This window comes from Chiloscyllium plagiosum, unplaced genomic scaffold, assembly GCF_037043375.1.
Source record: "Chiloscyllium plagiosum isolate Xiang-an unplaced genomic scaffold, Cpla_swu_hap1 HiC_scaffold_44, whole genome shotgun sequence".
NCBI lineage: Eukaryota > Metazoa > Chordata > Chondrichthyes > Orectolobiformes > Hemiscylliidae > Chiloscyllium > Chiloscyllium plagiosum.
This window is the reverse complement of record NW_028270182.1, coordinates 8,916,078-8,933,508: the sequence shown is the minus strand read 5'-3', so window position 1 is coordinate 8,933,508 and position 17,431 is coordinate 8,916,078. Positions and strand designations below refer to the sequence as shown.

At 48.8% G+C, this 17,431-nt stretch overlaps 3 non-coding genes across 3 annotated transcripts; all 3 read left to right on the top strand.

Annotated features, from left to right (window-relative positions):
* The first annotated feature begins 872 nt into the window (after window positions 1-872).
* Window positions 873-945, top strand: trnak-cuu (transfer RNA lysine (anticodon CUU)). The gene has a single exon. It is a non-coding gene; the product is annotated as a tRNA-Lys (tRNA).
* Window positions 946-15,492: 14,547 nt separating this feature from the next.
* Window positions 15,493-15,565, top strand: trnav-cac (transfer RNA valine (anticodon CAC)). The gene has a single exon. It is a non-coding gene; the product is annotated as a tRNA-Val (tRNA).
* A 1,601-nt stretch (window positions 15,566-17,166) lies between these two features.
* Window positions 17,167-17,239, top strand: trnak-cuu (transfer RNA lysine (anticodon CUU)). The gene has a single exon. It is a non-coding gene; the product is annotated as a tRNA-Lys (tRNA).
* The last annotated feature ends 192 nt before the right edge of the window (window positions 17,240-17,431 follow it).

The window sequence follows — 17,431 nt, the reverse complement described above, 5'->3', positions numbered from 1 at the left end:
GAGTTGTGCCGGAGTGCATTGTTGACATTCTGGGAGGGAAAATTATGGTCCTTGAAGTAGGAGGTCATCTGGAATGTTCTGGAGTGGAATTGATTCTTCTTGGAGCAGATGCGCTGGAGGCAGAGAAATGGGGACTGATGGGTTGCAGTTTTACAGGAGGCGGGGTGGGAGTTGGTGGGCTTGAAGAGGATGCCCGCTTTGAGTCAGTCACAGGATATGGAGATGGAAAGGTCCAGGAAGTGGAGGAAGGCATGTGAATTAGGTGTATTTGGAAGCAATGGCTTTTGTATGGCTTTTGATACAGACAGACTCTAACCTCACACCTTTGCAACGAGAAACAGCAGGTTGAGCTGCTGCAGGTATTTGTGGATTGTCAGTGCAGTGTGTTTGATTGGAGCTATGCCTTCACAAGATAGGGTTGTGTTTGGGCAGGTTGACAGGCTGTACCAGACTGAGATCTGGTCAATCTTCTTTTTTATTCAGAGTAAAGCTACTACGAGGCCTGGGATTTGTAACTAGGACCCAGACTGGGGCAGCAGAAAGTTAGATAACTGCAAGTTCACAGAGAGTGGAATGCTGGAGAGCACTTGTGGATGCTCCCTCCTTACCTTACAAGGGAATGGATGAGGTTGGTGATGGTTCATGGGATGGGGACGTCGTCTGGCGAGGCCAGAGGGTGTTAGCCGTCACTAATTGCCCCTTGAACTGCGTGGCTTGCTGGCGACACAGAGCTATGTCGACTCAGACTCTAAGAGTCACTCTCTCTCTCTCTCTGCATCTCTTTCTCTCTGTGGATCTGTGTTTTTGCAGTGTTTGGGAAAAAGCTAATTGCCAATTCCCCCCACAGGAGTAGCCGATGCCACGCGCTCGACGCCCGGCTAGCTCAGTCGGCAGAGCATGAGACTCTTAATTTCAGGGTCGTGGGTTCGAGCCCCACGCTGGGCGGTGTGTTTTACTGTTAACTCGCACCTCTCGTTTCGCGCAACCGCGCTCTCCCATTTGGACGCGCCTTGATCTATTACTGGTCCGAGTCAATCAGGAGGTTCAATACTCCCGGGGGTCCTGATGAAGGGCTTCTGCCCGAAACGTCGACTCTCCTGCTCCTCGGACGCTGCCTGACCGGCTGTGCTTTTCCAGCACCACACACTCCCACTCTGACCTCCAGCATCTGCAGTCCTCACTTTCTCCTAAATTCTCCCTGCAGTCTGATGGAGTGCAGCGACACACACTCTCTCTCTCTGCAGCCGCTCGCTTCACTGAGAGCTCCATTGGCTTTACCATCGACACTGGGGGGGAGGGTGTGGACCGTACACACAGAGGCTGCACACACTCACAGACACAAACATTAACCTGCGGCTCTGTAAACCCGCCTGGAGCAGGGGAAGCGAGTCTGACTCCCCAGCAGCAGGTGCCTTGGGGATTGGGGAGTGGGGGGTGGGTGTCAGTTTTATCACAAGGTCCGTTTAGGAGTTTGCAAAACATTAAAACAACACAATCAGGAGTGAGACTCAAACCGCCAGTTCAAAGACAAGCTGCAGCTTAAATCAGCACCTGAGACCGCTCGGCCAGCCTGACACATACTAACCCCACCCCATTCCGTGATCAACGTTCACACGAAGGCTCAGTCCAGTCATTGTTTGCACACACACCTGTACACCCGGACGTCTATCACACTCTCTCACTCGCCCACATTCCAGCCTGTTGCTTTGTCAGACCCCCTTGGGTACAAATGTACTCAAACAGTAATGCTTTATTCCCACCTCTGGACTGAAGGACCCCGTCTCGCCAATCAAATCTTGCAACAGGGCTCTGTGAGACTTGAGCAATGTGCATTTCACAGCCAGGCCACTAGGGGCCCCTACACTATTACATTGAAGTGGGCACCACACCTAATCTCTCTCACACACACACACACAGTCACACACAGTTACACACACAGACCACACGGACACGAAGGGGGTTTCTCACTCACTCAGCGCTGCCTTTGCACACCTCCCACGGGCTCATGTTGCTGTCCATTCCCATTTAACCATCCCCTCAGCGAGAACCCCTCCACCAACCTCCGCCACCATGGACTAAGTGTGCAGAATGGTGTCCTGAATGAATACCAGAAGAAGCTGCCTTCCCATTGAGGAGTTCAAACACCTCACTTGGAGGAGGGTCGGGTTGGATAACAGGATGGGAAAGCCACTTTGTTCAAGTCTCCAGGGGCCCTGCTGTTATGGAAAATAAAGAGCATGAAAGCATGGGAAAGGGTTAAAGCATGTGGAAGTGGAGGAAGGTGTCTGAGATGGTCCAGGTGAACGTGAGGTCAGGGTGGAAGGTGTTCCTGAAAAGCGCAATAGGTCAGGTGGCATCCGAGGAGAAGGTGAGTCAACATTTCAAGCATTAGATCTTCATCAGGAATGTAGTGCCCACAGGAGCTGAGAGATAAATGGTAGGGGGAGTGGGGCTTTGAGGGATAAGGTAGCTGAGAATGCGATAGGTAGATGAAGTGGAAAGTGATGGTGGTAGGTCGGAGCAGTATGTGGAGCAGATAGGTGGGAAGGAAGATGGACAGATAGGGCAGTTCAAGAGGACGGTGCCGAATTGGAGGGTTGGATCTAGGATAAGGTGTGGGGGCGGGGTGGTTGGGAAACTGTTGAAATTGACATTGATTTTGTGTGGTCAGAGTGTCCCAAGGCAGAAGATGCTGCATTCTTCCTGCAGTTCTTGGGTGGCTGGGATTTGGAAGTGGAGAAGGCCCAGGACTTGCATGTCCTTGGCGGAGTGGGAGGGTAGTTGAAGTGGTTGGCCACAGGTAGGCACAGTTGTTTAGTGTGTGTGTCCCGCAGATGTTCTCTGGGACATTCCACAAGTTGTCAATCTGTCTCCCCAATGTAGAGGAGACCACATCGAGAGCAATGGACACAGCAGGTGAGGTGTTTGGTTCTGCTGGGAAATCTCTTACAGATGTGGAAGGATCCTTACGGCCCTTGGATGGAGACAAGTGGGGAGGCGAAGGTGCAGATTTTACACCTTTTGAAGTGACAAGGGAAGGTGCCAGGAGTGATGGGTGGGTTGGTAGGGTGCGTAGACCGAACAAGGAAAGGAATTCCTGGTGCAGAATGCTGGAAAGGGTGAAGAGGGAACTATATCTCTGGTGGTGGAGTCTGACTGTAGGTGGCGGAAATGGTGGAGGATGATTCATTGTATCCAGAGATTGGTGAGGTGGAAGGTGAGCACAGGGAGGTTTCTATCCTTGTTGCGGTTGGAGAGGTGGAGTTCAAGGGCACAGGTGCGGGAAGTGGAGGAGTTGTGCCGGAGTGCATTGTTGACATTCTGGGAGGGAAAATTATGGTCCTTGAAGTAGGAGGTCATCTGGAATGTTCTGGAGTGGAATTGATTCTTCTTGGAGCAGATGCGCTGGAGGCAGAGAAATGGGGACTGATGGGTTGCAGTTTTACAGGAGGCGGGGTGGGAGTTGGTGGGCTTGAAGAGGATGCCCGCTTTGAGTCAGTCACAGGATATGGAGATGGAAAGTTCCAGGAAGTGGAGGAAGGCATCTGTGTTAGGTGTATTTGGAAGCAATGGCTTTTGATACAGACAGACTCTAACCTCACACATTTGCAACGAGAAACAGCAGGTTGAGCTGCTGCAGGTATTTGTGGATTGTCAGTGCAGTGTGTTTGATTGGAGCTATGCCTTCACAAGATAGGGCTGTGTTTGGGCAGGTTGACAGGCTGTACCAGACTGAGATCTGGTGAATCTTCTTTTTTATTCAGAGTAAAGAGGCCTGGGATTTGTAACTAGGACCCAGACTGGGGCAGCAGAGAGTCAGATAACTGCAAGTTCACAGAGAGTGGACTGTTGGAGAGCACTTGTGGATGCTGTCTCCTTACCTTACAAGGGAATGGATGAGGTTGGTGATGGTTCATGGGATGGGGGCGTCGTCTGGCGAGGCCAAAGGGTGTTACCCATCCCTAATTGCCCCTTGAACCGAGTGGCCTGCTGGCAACACAGAGCTATGTAGATCCAGACTCTGAGAGTCACTCTCTCTCTCTGCATCCCCAGAGTGGAACTGTCAAATACTAGAGGGCATTAGTTTAAAGAGAGGAGCAGGACTAGTTTGAATGACATGTGAGAGGCAAGGCTTTTGTCCAGAGTTTCAGTCCTGGCAGCATCAGTTCACATACACACACATACACACACACACACACAAACACGCATGTATCATACTCTCTCTTTCTCACTTACACACATTTTACAACCTATTGCTTTGTCACACAAGGGGGTGCACAAATATTCTCAAACAATTAAGCCACATTACCCCACGCCCACACACCATGGTCATTAACAATTCCACCTGGTCCATCAAATGTGGCTGAATAATTTCCCACCAGTTTTGTAGGTTAGCTCCCCTCCAGGAGGGTGGAAGGGACGGGTAAGTGGTGGTGAGGTGAAGCACTGCTGGAGAGAGATGTTGAACATTGTCAAAAGGGTAGCAGTGGGGTGCGAGTTGGTGGGTTTGAAGTGGATGTCTGCACTGAGTCAGTCACCGGAAATGGAGATGGAGAGGTCCAGGAAGTGGAGGAAGGTGTCTGAGATGGTCCAGATGAACCTGATGTCAGGGTGGAAGGTGTTGGTGAAAAGTGCAACAGGTCTGGTGACATCCGAGGAGAAGGTGAGTCAACATTTCAAGCATTAGCTCTTCATCAGGAATGTAGTGGCCCATGGGAGCTGGGAGATAAATGGTAGGGGGAGTGGGGCTTGGGTGGGAGGGTGGTAAGGTAGCTGAGAATGCATAGGTAGATGAAGTGGAAAGTGATGGTGATAACCCAGAGCAGTGTGTGGAGTGGATAGCTGGGAAGGAAGATGGACAGATAGGACAGTTCAAGAGGGCTGTACAAACTTGGAGGGTTGGATCTGGGATAAGGTGGGGGGGAGGAGAGATTGGGAAACTATTGAAATTGACATTGATTCTGTGTGGTTGGAGGATCCCAAGACGGAAGATGAAGCGTTCTTCCTCCAGTCGTCAGGTGGCTGGGATTTGGCAGTGGAGTCGACCCAGGACTTGCATGTCCTTGGCGGAGTGGGAGGCTAGTTGAAGTGGTTGTTACAGTTGTATAGTTTGTGTGTCCCAGAGATGTTCTCTGGAACATTCCACAAGTTGGCATTTTGTATCCCCAATCTAGAGGAGACCACATCGAGAGCAACGGACACAGCAGATGAGGTGTTTAGGTGTGCAGGAAAATCTCTACCAGATGTGGAAGGAGCCTTTCGGGCCTTGGATGGAGATGAGTTGGGAGGTGTAGGTGCTGGTTTTACAGTTCTTTCGGTGGCAAGGGAAGGTGCCAGGAGTGGTGCGTGGATTGGTGGGAGGTGTGGGCCTAATGTGGGAATCACAGAGGGAATGGTCACTGCAGAATGCTGAGAAAGGTGGAGAAGAAACTTTATCTCTGAAGGTGGGGTCTGACTGTAGGTGGCAGAAATGGCGTAGGATGATGCATTGTATCCAGAGATTGGTGAGGTGGAAGGTGAGGACCGGGGGGTTCTATCCTTGTTGCAGTTGGAGGGGTGGGGTTCAAGGACAGAGGTACGGGAAGTGGAGGAGATGCATTGGAGGGCATTGCTGACCTCATGGGAGGGGAAGTTATGGTCCTTGAAGTAGGGGGTCATCTGGGATGTTCTGGGGTGGAATTGATTCTCCTCGGAGCCGATGCGGTGGAGGCAGAGAAATTGGGTCAGATGAGTTGCATTTTTACAGAAGGCGGGGTGGGAGTTGATGGGTTTGAAGTAGATGTCCGCATTGAGTCCGTTACCAGAAATGGAGGTGGAGAGGTCCAGGAAGTGGAGGGAGGTGTCTGAAATGGTCGAGGTAAACTTGAGGTCAGGGTGGAAGGTGTTCATGAAGTTGATGAACTGTTCAACCTCCTTGTGGGAGCACGAGGTGGCGCCAATACAGTCATCCATGTAGTGGAGGAAAAGATGGCAAATGGTGCCAGATTAACTTCAGAAGATGAACTGTTTCATCTACCTGATGAACAGACAGGCATAGCTGGGGCACATGCGGGTGCCCATCGCTACCCCTTTAGTCTGAAGGATTCAAAGGAGAGGGCATGTTTTTGGGGTGATAACTCAGCTCTGCTTCACACTGGGCTGAACAGGGAATGGGTTGATGCTGGAGCTTCCTCACTCACTCAGCGCTGCCTTGACACACCCCCCACTGGTTCATGTTCCTGTCCATTCTCATTTATCCAAACCCTTCAGCGGGAGACCTCCCTCTTCCTCCAGCATGGACTAAATGGGCAGAATGGTCACATCAATGAATTTCTTTTCTCTGAGTTGAGGAGCTTATAATCTCCTGGTTATATATTTTTTGAAATTCTCCTGGTTATTTTTTTTTACCTCACACTCCTGCCAAACAGCGGAAATGCTTATTATTGATCTGCACTGTGAATGCAAGAAGAAGCTCACCTCCCATTAGGGAGTGCAAACACCTCATCTGATGGAGGATCGGGAGAAATGAGAAATAAGGGAGTGTTGCTGAACAAAGAGACCTTGGAGTGCAGGTTCATAGCTCCTTGAAAGTGGAGTCACAATTAGATAGGATAGTGAAGGCAGCGTTTGGTATGTTTTCCTTTATTGGTCAGAGTATTGAGTACAGGATTTGGGAGATCATGTTGCGGCTGTACATGACTTTGGTGAGGTCGCTTTTGGAATATTGTGCGCAATTCTGGACTCCTTCCTTTCAGAAAGATGTGAAAATTGAAAGGGTTCAGAAAAGATTCACAAGGATGTTGCCAGGATTGGAGGATTTGGGCTATAGGGTGAGGTTGAATAGGCTGGGGCTGTTTTCTCTGGAGCATCAGAGGCTGAGGAGTGACCTTATCGAGGTTTATAAAATCATGAGGGGCATGGATAGGATAGAGAAAGTCTTTCCCCTGGGTTGGGGGAGTCCAGAACTATAGGGTATAGGTTTAGGATGAGAGGGCAAAGTTATAAAAGGGACCTAAGAGGCAATGTTTTCATGCAGAGGGTGGTATGTATATGGAATGAGCTGCCAGAGTAATGTTGGAGGGTAGTACCGTTACAACATTTAAAAGGCATCTGGATGGGTATACGAATTTGGAGAGATGTGGGCCGGATGCTGGCAGGTGAGACTCGATTGGGTTGGGATATCTGGTCGGCATGGATGAGTTGGACCGAAGGGTCTGTTTCCGTGTTGTACATCTCTGTGACTATGACTCTAAAACTTACAACAAAAGACCACAGTGTCGTGCAACTGAAATGATATATTGAACAAACTTAGATTGCTGCTAAGTCTTTCATCGGTCAGAGTGGATTGCAGGTTTCGGTTCATTAATATATAAATTCCACAACTTCTTTGAAGTCTCTTTTTGGAGATAACAAGGTTTTATATAAAAAAGGTGAATTCTCAGCTCAAACAATGCATTGAAGGTGTGAGGTTAGAGTCTGTCTGTATACCAATTTTGAGTCAGTCTGGTTCCATTTCCAAAGTGGAAATTTTAAAATATCACATGGATTGAATGCCTGCATTGACTCCCTGAGGATTGTGTGCCTCCTGAGCAAAATAGAATATGTCTGCAAATATAATTCTACAAATTCAAATTCACCCCATAGACTTACATATGTGTGTGTGCATGCATGAGAGTGTCTCCTTGAGTGTGTGCATGTGAGTGCGCATGAAAGTGTGTTTGTGTGTGTGCTCAGTAAAGTGTGTGTATTTGTGGTTGGCCAGTGCAGTGCGTTTGTAGCTGTGCCTTCACAAGATAGGGTTAAAAATCTCACAACACCAGGGTATAGTCCAACAGGTTTATTTGGAAGCAATGGCTTTTGAATGTTGTTCCTTCATCAGGTAGCTATGGAGCAGGATCATAAGACACAGAATTTATAGCAAACGATCAGTGTCATGCAACCGAAATAATATATTGAACAAATCTAGATTGCTGTTAGGTCTTTCATCGTTCAGAGTGGGTTGCAGGTTTCGGTTCATTAATATGTAAATCCCACAACTTCTTTGAAGTCTCATTCTCGAGATAACAAGGTTTTATGAATAAAAGGTGAATTCTCAGCTCAGACAATGCATTGAAGGTGTGAGGCAAAGTGCGTGTGAGAGTGTGATGGAGTATTAGTCTGTGAGAGGGTATGTGCGTGGGTGTGTCTGCGGGAGGGATGTGTGTGTGTGTGTGTGAGAGTCTCAGCCGGGAGCTTGAGTTCATGTCACACTATAGGTGACCCCACTACGCTATACATTCTCTCATACACACACTCACAAATACAGAGACAGACACACTCTTACGTACTCACGCAGACCCTCTATCGTACACGCGCTCTCTGCTGCCCCATCCAACCTCACCTGATGAAGGAACAGCACTCTGAAAGCCAGCGCTTCCAAATAAACCTGCTGGACTATAACCTGGTGTTGTGTGATTTTTAACTTTGTACACTCCAACAACGGCATCTCCAAATCATTGTTGATGGAGAGCTCATGCTCAACTCGTCAATTCTCCTGCTCCTCAGATGCTGCCTGACCGGCTGTGCTTTTCCAGCACCAGACCATTTGACTCTGATCTCCAGCATCTACATCTGTGTGGAATGCTCTGCCCCAGAGGGCAGTGAAGGTCCAGTGTCTGGATTCATTTAAGAAAGAGTTGGATAGAGCTCTCAAGGATAGTGGGATCAAGGATTATGGAGATAAGGCAGCAACAGGATACTGATTAAGGATGATCAGCCATGATCATACTGAATGGTGGTGCAGGCTCGAAGGGGTGGTCAAGGGGGACTGAGCTGCTGATTGAAAAGGATGGCTTCACTAAACATGGACCTTGAACACACAACCTTAATCCTTGGGTTTAAAAATCTCATATTCTCCTGACTGAGGCAGCCGGCCATACATTACCAACTCCTGTTACTGCGAGTCCGAAATTAAAACCAATATAATGTACAACGCACAGCTTGGATTGGCTAAAATCCATCCAAGCCCCTACCCCTGCTGCTACTGTGGGAACCTGCAATCAGCCCCCTCCCACACACTCCTACATTCACAACCTGCAGCATTCCCACCGTCACACCGGCCAAGCTCACACACACACACACATATACACACACACAGACACAGATACACACACAGACACACACACATACACGCACAGCCACACACACACACACACACACACACACACAGACACACACAGACACACACATACATACACACACAGACACACATACACACACACATATACACACACAAATACACACATAAACACACACACATACACATACACAGATCCACATACACATACACACACATACACATACATACACAGATACAGACACACATACACATACACACATATACACACACATAGACATACATACACACACACATATACACACACACATACACACACAAACACACAAACATACACATACACAGACCCACATACACATACACACATACACACACAGATACAGACACACATACACATACACATACACACATATACACACACACAGACATACATACACACACAGACACACATACACATACACAGACACGCATACACACACACATAACACATACACATACATACACACATACACATACACTCACAGACACACATACACACACACAGACACACATACACACAAAGACACACAGACACATACACAGACACACATACACATACACACACAGACACACACACATACACATACACACACACACTGACACACCATACACATACACACACAGACACACACACAGACATACACACACAGACACACACAGCGAGAAAGATAAAAACACACAGAAAGAAGGACAGTGAGAGAGAGAGAAAGCGAGAGAGGGAGATATGGAGACACAAATCGAGACAGAGAGGGAGACATAGGGAGACAGAGATACAGAGTGGAAGATACAGAGAAGGAGAGGGAGAGGAGAGAGAGATCCAGAGATATAGAGATAGTCTCGGTGTATGAGTCTGCACATAGTCAATGTCCCGGAGCTGAGATTGTATCTATTCACTGTGAATTGAAGGGCTTCTCCCTGGCAGGAAGGGACATGTACAAGAGCGTTGCTTCAGCACAGTTTCCATTGTGTAGTGGTTATCACATTCGCCTCACAAACGAAAAGTCCCCAGTGAGATTCTGTGTGGGAACATTATGCCTCATGTCCTGCCTTTCTCTTCCCTCAGGGAACTGGCCCAAACTCACACATCTCCCATCTGAAGGACAATGTGAGATCTGCAGAAGCTGGAGATCAAAGTCAGGAATGATCAGAGGAAGAGCTCATGCCCAAAATGTTGATTCTCCTGCTCCTCAGGTGTTGCCTGGCCTGCTGTGCTTTTCCATTGCCACGCTCTCCACTGTGATGCCACATGCAAAGCTGAGAATTAATACCTCATAGCAGGAGATGTGAGGCGGTGTCAGTGAGGTCAAGGGAGATTGCAGAGCAATCTGTGGGAGGAAACCGTAGGGAACCCACCCAGACACGGGGAGAATGTGCAAACTCCAACACAGGCAGTCGTTCAAGGCTGGAATCAAACCTGGGACCCTGGTGCTGTGAGGCAGCAGTGCTAACCACTGAGCCACCGTGCTGCCCAGACCTACTCTCAAGTTATTCTTTTTCATTTAATATACTTAAAGGACCTCTTTGGAATCACCGTAATATACTCAGCGAAGGCTATCTCATGCTCCATGTTCACCCTCCTGATTTCCTTCTTCAGTAAACTCCTGTATCCCCTGTGTCTCTCCAGAGATTCCCATGATTCCAGCTGTATGGACCTGAGCCACGCCTCCTGCTTTTTTCTGGTCAGAGCCTCAATATCTCTTGTCATCCAGGGATCCCTATTCCTGCCAACGTTGCCCTTCACACTCACAGGAACCTCTCCATAACTATTTTAAAATTAATAGAACAATGGTCACTGGTCCCAAAGTGCTCTCCCACTGTCACCTCCGTCACCTCTCCGGCCCTATTTCCCAAGTGTCGGTTGAGTTTTGTCACTTCCCATGTAGAACCCTTTATATACTGCTTGAGGAAACTTTCCGGAATGCACTTAACAAATTGCACCTCATCGAAGCCCTTAACGCTATGTTGGGAAAATTAAAATCCCCTACTGTGACAACACTATTCCTTTCGCAAGTCTCCCGAGTCTTCCTGCATATTTACTCCTCCAATTTCTGTGCGTGTTTTTCTCCCCAATAATGTCACCATCCTCTTCTTATTTCACAGCTCTGCCCACAAAGCCTCATTAAATGATCCTTCAGTTATATTGGCGAAACAGGATGCCAACTTATGGAATGTTCCAGAGAACATGTGCAGGACACACACTCTAAACAACCATACCGACCTGTGGCCAACCACCTCAACTACCCCTGCCACTCTGCCAATGACATGCAAAGTTAAAAATCACACAACATCAGGTTGTGCTACCACCTGATGAAGGAGTGGTGTTCCGAAAGCTAGTGCTTCCAATTAAACCTGTTGAACTATAACCTCGTGTTGTGTGACTTATAACTTTGTCCACCCCAGTCCAACACTGACATCTCCTAATAAGGACATGCAAGTCCTGGGCCTTCTCCACCGCCAAATCCGAGCCAACCAGCGATTGGAGGAAGAATGCCTCATCTTCCACCTTGGAACCTACCAACCACATAGAATCAATGCCAATTTCAGCAGTTTCCCAATCTCCCCTCCCCCCGACCTTATCCCATATTGAACCCTCCAACTCAGCACCACCCTCTTGAACTGTCCTATCTGCTCCGCACTCTGCTACAAACTATCACCATTACCTTCCACTCCATCTACCTATCATTCCCAGCTACCTTCCTCCCCAACCCTACTCCCCCTCCCATTTATCTTTCAGCTCCCATGGGCCACTCCCACCCCCACATTCCTGATGAAGGGCTTATGCTCTAAATGTTGATTCTTCTGCTCCTTGGATGCCGCCTGACCTGCTGTGCTTTTCCAGCATGATCCTTTTGACAATGTTCAACATCGATCTCCTTCAGTGCTTCACCTCACCACCAATAACCCGCACCCCCCCACCGACCACCCCGCTGGAGGGAAGCTAACCCAAACATCTGCTGGGAAATTATTCCACCTCATTTGATGGACCAGGCGGAATTGTTTAGGGCCACAGTGGAGGAGAGGGGTAGTGTGGATTAATTGTTTGAGAATATTTGTGCCCCCATTGTCTAACAAAGCAATAGGTTGGAAACTGTGTGTATGAGAGAGAGAGTATTTGATAGATGTGGGTGTTTGTGTGTGTGTGAACTGATACTGCCGGGACTGAAACTCTGGACAAAAGCCTTGCCTCACACATGTCTGTTAAACTAGTCCTGACCCTCTCTTTAAACCAATGCCCTCTAGTGTTTGACAGTTCCACTCTGGTGAAAGGGATTCTGACTATCCACGCTATCCATGCTCCTCATAATTGTATATACTCTGATGTTGAAAGAAGCAGCAAGGTGAGGGAACATTTAATGAACAGCAGGACACTGGGTAGCTCACACGAACAGAAAGATCTTGGGTGTAATTGTTTACTGATACAATACCATACAACTTTGGAACTGACCCACCAATGTGCGCCCATTCCTAACCCTTATTTAGATCCATTCCTTCTTGCCCATGTTCATGTGGCCAACAAGATATGCCTTAATCGTTGCTAACAGGCCTGCATTCCCCACCTCCATTGACACCCACCTCCCTCTGAGTGAAAAGATTTCCCTTCACTTCTTCCCTAAACCTGCCTCCTCACACCTTGAACCAACACCCTGTTGTAGTTGATCTGTCCAATGCCGCCGCTATCCACACTATCTATGCCTCCCATAACTTTGTAAAGTTCCATCAGGTCACCCCCGCAGCCTCCATCTTTCCAGTGAAGACAATGTGAGTTTAAAATCAAACTTCACATCCCTGAAGACAGCACAGCATCTGATTTAGGATGGTAAAGGTGGCACATGGGACGCTCTGCTTTCATCAGTCATGGCTGAGCGGATAAGAACTAGGCCTCAATCCGGTAATAGGCCTCAACCGGTAGTAGGCCTCACCATCACCATGGTGACCAGCAGCCAGACTCCATGGTTTGGGTTCAGGGACCCTTCCTCGGAACTGAAGGTCGCTCATAAAAGGATGGTTTTTATACAGTACACAGCATGATTGGGAGGATTAAATGATAGAGATCAAAGAGAAAGAGAAGAGAAAGAGAGAATTTATGTGGAGTCAGCTGATCAAAGAGGAAGTGAACGGTGCTCAAAGTTTAAAGATGGGAATAAGTGAAGACTGCAGATGCTGGAGATCATAGTCAAGACTGTGGTGCTGGAACAGGACAGCAGGTCAGGCAGCATCGGAGGAGCAGGAGGTCGACGTTTTGGGCAAAATCCCTTAATCAGGAATGAAGATTGTGAGTGAACGGGGTGGAGAGATAAATGGGAGGGGGAGTGGTGTTGGGGGTACGGTAACTGAAAGTGCAATATGGAGATTGAGTTGGGGTAATGATGATAAGTCAGAGAGGAGGGTGGAGTGGATAGGTGGGAAGGAAGATGGACAGGGTAGGACAGGTCAAGAGGGCAGTGCTGACTGAGAAGGTTGGATATGGGATAAGGTGTCGGGGGGAGGGGGGAAATGAGGAAACTGGTGAAATCCACATCCTGTGTGGTTGGAGGGTCCCAATGCGGAAGATGAGGCGTTCTCCTTCCAGTCTTCGGGTGGTTAGGGTGGATTGACCATGCTCAATTACCCGATAGTCTGCAGGCCAGATGGATTAACTGTGATTACTGTGGGGTTATGACTCGATGACTCTCCTTTGACACGTTGTGCTGTCCCATTTCTCCATTGAACGAGGTGGCAGGACAGTAAGGGAAAAGAAGAGTGAGGTGTATGAGTTGGGCCAGTTCTGTGCCTCTGTCTATCTCTGTATCTCCCTTTCTGTCTCTGTATTTGTATCACCCCTGTCTCTCTCTCTCACCCTGTATTTTTCTGTCTCTGACTCTCCCTCTCTATCTGTCTCGCTATCTCCCTCTGTCTGTATTTCTCTCGCTGATTCTCTCCCTCGCTCTCTCTCTGTTCCCACTCACTCTGTGGAGAAAGTGAGGTCTGCAGATGCTGGAGATCAGAGATGGAAATGTGTTGCTGGAAAAGCGCAGCAGGTCAGGCAGCATCTAGGGAACAGGAGAATCAACGTTTCGGGCATTAGCCCGAAAGATTCCTGAAGAAGGGCTAATGCCCGAAACGTCGATTCTCCTGTTCCATAGATGCTGCCTGACCTGCTGCGCTTTTCCAGCAACACATTTCCATCCCCACTCACTCTGTGTCTGTATTTCTTACTGTGTACCTGCCTCTCTCTCTCTCTCTCTGTCTGTGTCTGAGAGACAGTGTGAAAGCTGCAGGTTGCGAGAAAGACCTTAAGACACTGGAGCAGAATTCGGCCCTTCGGCCCGTCGAGTATGCTCTGCCATTCAATCCTGGCTGATAGGTTCCTCAACCCCTTTCTCCCGCGTTGTGGAGACAGTGGCGTGGATGTGTCAGTGTGGCCGAATTGGAGAGAAGTGTGTGGACTGTTACTGCGTGGACTGTTACTGCGTGGACTGAGCCTTCCGGTGAGAATGGAACGTGATTGCCGAGTGGTTTCCGGTGCTGTATTCAGATCGCATCCTCTCCTGGGGGCGTGGGCTCCCATCCCACTCCCTCTCATTCACTGACCTTGTCATCAAATTGACACTATCTCTTCCCCCAGGCCAGGATTTGAGCTACCGCTGCTTCAGGACGATTTACAAAAGCCACCCTTCAATGTTTGTGGCTGGGAGTGACTGTGACTACATGCAGCCTCTGTGTCGACAGGAAAGGCAGCAGCACTCGATTATGGAGCACTTATAAAAGAGAGACCCTGTGTGTCGCTGCACTCCATCAGACTGCAGAGAGAAACGAGCGTCTACTTAAAGTCAGATCCATGCCTGAGGCAAAGTGGAAATGCTTAGGGTGGGGTGGAGTGTTTTTACCAGGGAGCGTCTGACCCAACGTGGGGCTCCAATCCACGACCTTGAGATTAAAAGTCATATGCTCTACCGACTGAGCTGGCTGGGCGCCACACCAGGGAGTGTGTTTGCCTTATCTGGTTGTGGTCAATCTGCTTCCACTACTTGTCCAGTAATGTTTTCTGTGTTAAATGCAAAAGTGCTGCTACTGCTGCTATGGATCGCGAATTAAAATCATAATATCTTACAATCCGCAGGTTGGATTTGACAAAAGGCATCCAGGCTCCTCCTCCTGCTGCTGTCGGGGGAACCTGCAATCACCTCCCTCCCACACACTCACCACCGGCCACACACACATAAACAGAGAGAGAGAGAGAGAGACTCTTGCTGTCTGAGTTTGCACAACTCTGCAGAGAAACCGCAACAATCCCAGGGCTGAAATTGGATAAATTACGCCGGGTTCGCAGGACGCCCCCAGGCAGGAAGGGACATGTACAAACGATGTATTGCTGAATTGTTTCCATAGTGTAGTGGTTATCACGTTCGCCTCACACGCGAAAGGTCCCCAGTTCGATCCTGGGTGGGAACATTTTCGAGCAGTACCGCACAGCAGAACAAGATGTTCTGAACACGATGCCGACCAATGCTCCTCATATATCCTCAAATTTCTGGGACCATATGCATATCCAGCTGTCTCCTAAATTTGCATAACTGCTGCTGGCAACGCATTCCATGCTCTCACAACTCTCTGTGTGAAGACTCCACTTCTGACATCCTCTCTCGACTTTCCTCCAACCAGCTTCAAACTGTGACCTCGTGTTAGCCATTTCTGCCCTGGAAACTAATCTTTGGCTATCGACTTTATCTATGCCTCTCATTATCTTGTATACCTCAATTAGGTCCCCTCTCCTCCTCCTTTTCTCCAATGAAAACAGTCCGAGCTCAGTCAACCTCTCTTCATAAGATAGGCCCTCCAGTACAGGCAACATCCTGGTCAATCTCCTCTGAACCCTCTCCAAAGCATCCACATCTTTCCTATAGTCGGGTGACCAGAACTGGACGCAGTATTCCAAGTGTGGTCTAACCAAAGCTTTATAGAGCTGCAACAAGATCTCACCACTCTTAAACTCAATCCCCCTGTTAATGAAAGCCAAAATACCATATGCTTTCTTAACAACCCTGTCCACTTGGATGGCCATTTTAAGGGATCTATGGACCTGCACACCAAGATCCCTCTGTTCCTCCACACTGCCAAGAATCCTATCCTTAATCCTGTACTCAGCTTTCAAATTCGATCTTCCAAAATGCATCACCTCGCATTTATCCAGATTGAACTCCATCTGCCACCTCGCAGCCCATCTCTGCATCCTGTCAATGTCCCGCTGCAGCCTACAACAGCCCTCTATACTGGCAATGACACCTCCAACCTTTGTGTCCTATGCAGCAGAACTTTTTCTTCCTTTCGGGAAACGGGCCCAAACTCACACATTCCCCCATCCGAAGCTGAGAATTGATTCCTGGGGTCAGGGTCAGTGAGAGGTCAAGGGAATTTGCGGAGTTAGTTAGAGAGCTGTTGGAAAGAAGATGCGTGTTTGAAAACACCTCGGTCACCCAACCTGGAACTTGGAGCCTCATCCCTGAGATCCAGGCTCTCTCTCATTGTTGGAGAGAATTGAGGGCTGGAGATCAGAGTCCTGAATGTGGTGCTGGAAAAGCACAGCAGGTCAGGCAGCATCAGGAGCAGGAGAATCAACGTTACAGGCATTCCCTTAATCAGGAATGAGGATTGTGAGCCAACAGGGTGGAGAGATAAATAGGAGGGGGAGTGGGAGTTGGGGTGGGGGAAAGGTAGCTGAAATGGGTTTGGGGGTAATGGTGCTAGGTCAGAGATGAGGGTAGAGCGGATAGGTGGGAAGGACGATGGACAGGTGGGAAACGTAAGGAGAGCAGTGTCAAATTGATGGCTCATGGGATGGGGGCGGCGCCTGGCGAGGCCAGAGGGTGTTACCCAACCCTAATTGCCCGTTGAACTGAGTGGCTTGGTGGCGACACAGAGCTATGTAGACTCAGACTCTGAGAGTCACTCTTTCTCTCTGTGGATGTGTGTGTTTGCAGAGAGTGTACGGGAGGGAGCTAATTGCTAAATCCCCCCCACCCACAGCAGTAACTGCAACAGCACCCACGTGGAGTGCCCGACTAGCTCAGTCGGTAGTGCATGAGACTCTTAATCTCAGGGTCGTGGGTTCGAGCCCCACGTTGGGCGATCTGCTGCATTTTTAAAACTCCGCCCCGCTCCGGTCAGCTCTCTCCCATTTGGACGCGCCTTGATCTTTCACTGGTCTGAGTCAATCAGGAGGCTCAATACTCCCGGGTTCCTGATGAAGGGCTTCTGTCCGAAACGTCGACTGTCCTGCTCCTCGGACGCTGCCTGACCGGCTGTGCTTTTCCAGCACCA